The sequence below is a fragment of the Schistocerca nitens genome, chromosome 4, assembly GCF_023898315.1.
Source record: "Schistocerca nitens isolate TAMUIC-IGC-003100 chromosome 4, iqSchNite1.1, whole genome shotgun sequence".
Classification (NCBI taxonomy): Eukaryota; Metazoa; Arthropoda; class Insecta; order Orthoptera; family Acrididae; genus Schistocerca; species Schistocerca nitens.
The window spans coordinates 791570047-791576046 of record NC_064617.1 but is presented as its reverse complement, the minus strand read 5'-3'; the positions used below and the strand labels follow the sequence as shown (position 1 = coordinate 791576046).

The window sequence follows — 6000 nt, the reverse complement described above, 5'->3', positions numbered from 1 at the left end:
GTAACAGCAGTAAAATAGCCTGTATCATAGTGTGCACTTTTAGTTTCATAACAGTTCTCAAGGCACAAATTGAAAACTTAACCTGATTGCAGTATCACTTTAAAAAATTGTTGTATGCAAAGATTGTGCTATGTAGCTTCAGTACTACTACATTCATACAATAAATACTGTAACCGTTCCTAACCTCCCCAAGTGTAAGTACAGCCTGAACAGACGCAAATGCATCAATCAAAATTATATACTCATCACTACAGAAATTGTGGCCGCATGATTTTATTAAACATTTTTCATATTCCAGTTGTAATGATATGAAGGAGGCACTGTGACACACACACACACACACACACACACACACACACACACACAGAGAGAGAGAGAGAGAGAGAGAGAGAGAGAGAGAGAGAGAGAGAGAGAGCATTATTACTAAGAATTATTTAACTCTATAGCAACAGCAAAAAAAAATATTGACTGCAACTTTTTATTTTACAACTCTCATATATCTCCAAAATACAACAGCAAATACACAGATAAGAAACTGTAGCCACAATCTCTTATGTTTCATCTTATATGAACTGAGAATCTTGTGTTGAGCAACAGCAATTTCCAAATATGCCACCACAGGTAAACACTGAAAACGAACAAAATAAAACCATTCTGCTGATATTCAACACTTTACTCAATGGAATGGTTTTTTTTTACAGATTCTGTTGAATATAAACTTTTTACAGTGTAAAGTGAAAAAGAAAATATACAGGTTTCCTAATTATTTGATATACAATGAAAAACCTGAAAAGAAACATTTCACTGTCACAGAATTAGCCATGTTTGAATAGTACAAAAACAATGCTGAGCAAACTGCCTTCATGAGGTACTTCGTAATACTCCTTCTAAAACAAAGGAGTACTAAATGCCCAAAGCCAACTTCATATGTTAACACACGCAGACACAGAGAGAGGAGAAACGTCCTAAATTTTTTTCTATACACGTACCTCCATTAACACAATGCAGGTAAGCATGAATGTCACTAAACAGTTCTTGTATATAAGCGTACCACATACCAATTGAAATATTTCAAAAATATGGAGCTCTATTGTCTGTACACAAAACAATGTGTCAACATTTTCGAAGTGTTAGATTCAACATTCGCTGTAAATGAAAGCAAGATCCAGTAAAAATCTCCATCAGTGTTAAGGGCACACACTGCAATTGGCACAAAAGTGGAAGCAATCAGCAAAATTATGGCAAAGATCATCAACTGAATGACGTACACCTTTTTTTGCAAAAGAGTAACACCTCTCTCATGCAAAAGTTTTGACTCCAAGTTTTTATGCAAGAATGTTAATACACAAACACAACATTCAGCTTCCTAAACCATTTTGTGAGTGAATGACTACAGGAGGACAGAACAGATCTTTCTTTATACTGTTTCAGACTTTCACTTTATAGCCATTCTGCAAAACAGCTGGAGAAACTCAAAGTACTTAGTAAAGGAAGGTAAAACAAGGGATGTGTCTCAAATTCTACCAGAATTGTTCATGAGATTGTCAACAAATATCAAATGACACAAATTAGCTATTAAATTGAGGCATGAATGATTATTGATCAGTTCAAACTTTCTCGTTAATTAAGCCTACACACAGCTGCATTGTTTAAGAGAAAGATTAAAATGGAGAGGAAATGCAGAACTTTGTTGCTATATGTCACGACACATCAAGAACCTGAACATATACTTTTGTCACTGTATGACTGAAAAAACAGTATTTATAATTAAAGACGACAAGGCCATCAAAAACTGGAAATTACTTCCTGCATGGAGTAAGTTTTTTATTAGTATTATTGTCTGTCAGTAGCAACATACTACTAGAAAAATTTCCACAGTGATTCTTCAGTGTGAGTAAAGTTACTGATGCAGCTTACTTTTGAAATCCAATGTGACAGAATCTCCCTTGAAGGAAGATAGACAAACACTAACTACAGGTTTCAGGTAAAGAAATTGAGCAGCAGAACGAGAAAAAAGTAGCACATATTTGACTGACTATAAAAGGTGGAAATATTACTCCTTAATTTCTATGAATTATTGTGAACATAACTGGAAGATACAAACTACCAAAATACTGAAAAATTAAGTACAAGAGCAATCAACACCACAGCATGGGTTAACAGATCATAATGTGATGTAAAAGATTTCATAAGATTTGTGGTGTATCAGAGAATCACAATTAAAATTATGAACACAAGAAAGTCACACTGCACAATAACCCTGACAGAAAAGCTTCTCCTGTCATTTTCTTAGTCTAGTATACAAAAGCTTGTCACTTAAAAAAATTTGTTGTCCAGCCAGTCAAGATGAGAGCTGCAGTGGTATCGCTACTTATTTGGTTTTTTTCCAAATTTTATGTGAATGAAGTCTCCAGTATATATTCTGACAATAGTGAAAAACTTAGTGGCAAGCTGTTGTGACACTGTTTAATACATTCCATAATACCCCTGAAAACTGTGATATGTCGCCTTTGGAATGTGGACTTGAATTTTTATTGAAGTATCTACAGACAAGCTGGAGTTTGAAATTGGATTATGACATTTCATTCCATCAGAAAGTAATCTTTGGGCATAGTTACAAATCAGTAAACTACTAAAAAAAATTTCTTACTACATGACAGCTGTGTCAAAAATTTATGCAACTTTTTTCACTAATGATATAAGAAAAACATTCAGCAAAAAATAATTTCCAAGTGCCAGATGTAGGTAGTTTTTGACATCTGATATTTCTAAAATTTCAGGGTTCCAGAAAGGCAATTATATTCACATTCACAGTTAGCTGAAAATATATTATACACATCAAAAAGTAATACATTGTAAAAATGCAGTATGAGTCAAATAGTTTTCACAATTATGAAGGCATCTGTCTGAAAACTAGCTATGGTTTTCTGTTAGTCCATTGCCCACAGCAAAATACAGAATAGTTGCAACACATGTAATGCACAATGTTTTAGAATATCTAGTTCGCTACAGCTTCAGAAACTCAATAATAGTGATGCTGGTGCAAAATTTCTTATGTGGACCTCTGTTACAGATACATGTGAGGTCCTATTAGATGCACTAATAACTTAGTCCAGGAACTACTAGGAAACAAAATTCTTAGAGTGAACTGGTGGTCCTGTGAAAAGATGACGTACTGTGCATTGATTTTGTGAAACGGTAGTTCTAACAAACTAATGTATTTATTCTTCCGATTTTGGTGAAATATTGGTGTTGTTAGAAACTAATTTTGATAATTGTATGTCCACAGATTTTATGTTCCATATTTATAACTAATAAATAATTAACTATTATGACTCCCACTGCACTGGGTGTTTTTATTTTATGTTCACTTACTAAAATATAAGATGTTATGAATCATTTTCCTTAACATATCAGCCAACAGTCTGCAGAAAATCACAGCTCATATAGAAATAAATAAATAAAGTAATGGTGAATAAGTTAATCATAATATGATACATTGGAGGATGACACATGGAGTATTCACTCATATCCCACCTACTTTTAATGGAAGGAAACTGACTTCAATAAGCCATTCTGTAACAGTCATATTATGGTATATTCCACTTTATATGTATTGGTAGATCCAAAATTAAAATTAATTTTTAAATAAAAAATGAGTACAATTAAAATATATCTACTTTTCTCATACACAAAGGAGTAACTGTCGAAGTGCCTTACATTGAAAGCTTCAGAGAAGGAAAACGACAATCTACAGCACACACCAGATTCACATCTTACTATACATATTTTGTGCACCATTCTGTATCAGTAATACATAACACAAAAATAATAAATAAAAGGAATAGAATGCCTTTGAAACATTGTTCAATTAACAACAACATATATTTTACAGTGTTATTCAGGACCATGCATTTACAATTTCAATTGCCTACCAACAGAGAACGCCAATTTATTAACAAATCTTTAAAAAAGGAGACAAGATTTTTTTCATAAATTTTATATTAAAGATAGTGTTTGTTCACAACAAAATGAAAATAATATATCAAATTAACCTGTCACTCACTCGCCATGTCCCCTTACTTATTGCCGTAATCCACAAAATACTCCAATATAAAATGCTAACAAATATGAGTAACGAGTGTTATACCAAAACTGTTTCACAATCTGATTAGCAAAATCGGGAGTAACAACACTGTTACCCTTGTTTATCTGCAGCAGTCTCTCTCTCACAAAAACATTTTCCAGTCAACAGATACACTTCAAACTGATAAACACTATTGAAAAAATAGTTTTAGTCCACACTTCTTGAGTATTTCAAAACAGTTTCCAAGCATACATATTCCGGTACAACCTCCAGCATGTAAGCATACACGTCAAAAATAGAAACTAAAAATTTATGAAACCAGGCAATATAAAGCCGCATACTGCCAGGCCGGAAAACTATCTGGCGTGCTTTTTCTTACATTTGGACTGTCTATAAAATAGTGTAGTCCTTGCAGATAAACTGTAATAAAAAAAAATCCCAGCATGCTAGACATAGATATATACTGGAGCACGTTTATGTGGAGGCAGTTGCATTATTTCCAACATCACAGACACTGGGGACAACTGTGCACTGGACTCCCTCACAAGCCCTCCCTTTTTATCATTTTGAACATTTTTATATAAAAAAGTACTTCACAGACATGTCTTGACACTAGCGGTGGAAGAACGATGCTGATGAGCTTCGAAATGGGCATATGGACTCTGCACTGTAGCAATGGCTCTCACCCATATTATTGCTCCTCTTCCTTTGCAGTTATGGCTATTAAGTTCCACTGTCAATAGCACTTCACAGAAAGCTGAAACAATTTTAATTAAATTGTTATGTTACTCAAATATATTTTACCTTTTGAATACAACATGCAAAAATGACAATCAAATTCACATCATTTAGCACTTTGGCTTTCACATTCAAATGTACCTGGGTATGGCTCAGGTGACTAACTCAGCACCGAAACTATTTATCCCATACACTTCAAAGGAAAGTGATTTAATGATGGAAGAAACTGTTCTAAGATAATGATGATGGCAATAAATATGCTTGTTCTATACTATGAAGCTAGGATTTTTAATTAGAGGAATAACTGTCATATAACCTAGTGTTGCACCAATTAACATGCCTCACTGCATACTAAGATACTTCATATAGTTTCACAGAAATTAAATGCCTACGAAACTGCAAATTGTTAAAATTATTATACATTACAGAATAATGAAGTGTAAAATAACCTTCAAAAGAATGCTCGCTGATAGTATTTATTGCTCTTAAAGAAACATCAAATTCAAAATTTGCCTAAAAGATTTAAAACAATCACAAATGTCCACCTGTCTACACTCTGAAGATACCCACGAGATGGGTTTCCGAGTGTTGGAAAAAACACACACAACGAATTCGAGTATGATGTTGACAGCCCCACATCATTAACAAAGGTATCACCTCTAAGTATCCAATGCAATGAAATGAAATGAGAAGAGGGAGACAAAAGAAAAAAGGGCTTGTTCTATATCTGAAGTTCATGTTTCAGTTCAATATTTTCAATTCAGTTTCAAACATAATGTTTTAAGAAGTACCGAAGCTTGTTTCCATCATTCAAGCATGAATTTCAATACAACTGAACACCAGTTCTGTTCGTAAGTCTTTCAGTCTTAATACAAAATTCTTTTAGGGAAAAATTATGTATTACATACATTATTATTTCAACGAAAACAATCAATTATTGATAAAATGTAATCTTTCCAACAATTAGTCTCGTCACACCGTACGATAAGTCTCCTCTGACCCGCAGTTCTGGGTGACTTTCCCAAAACCTACCACTTTTCCTAGACCTCTCCAGTCCTTTTCCTTCACCCTTCTTCCTTTCCCTTCAACCCTTCTGCCTGAAGAAGGAGCAACTGACTCTGAAAGCTTGCCAATCACAACAGTCTGTGTGTGTGTGTGTGTGTGTGTGTGTGTGT

At 33.9% G+C, this 6000-nt stretch overlaps 1 protein-coding gene across 3 annotated transcripts in view; it reads right to left on the bottom strand.

The window, feature by feature from the left end:
• Positions 1–464: 464 nt before the first annotated feature.
• LOC126253177 (protein phosphatase PP2A 55 kDa regulatory subunit) overlaps positions 465–6000 on the bottom strand; it is an 86952-nt gene continuing 81416 nt past the window's right edge. For all 3 annotated transcript variants that reach the window (XM_049954337.1, XM_049954338.1, XM_049954339.1), the window contains exon 11: positions 465–4844. The gene's annotated coding sequence lies outside the window, so the exon portion shown is untranslated. The remainder of the gene's footprint in view (positions 4845–6000) is intronic.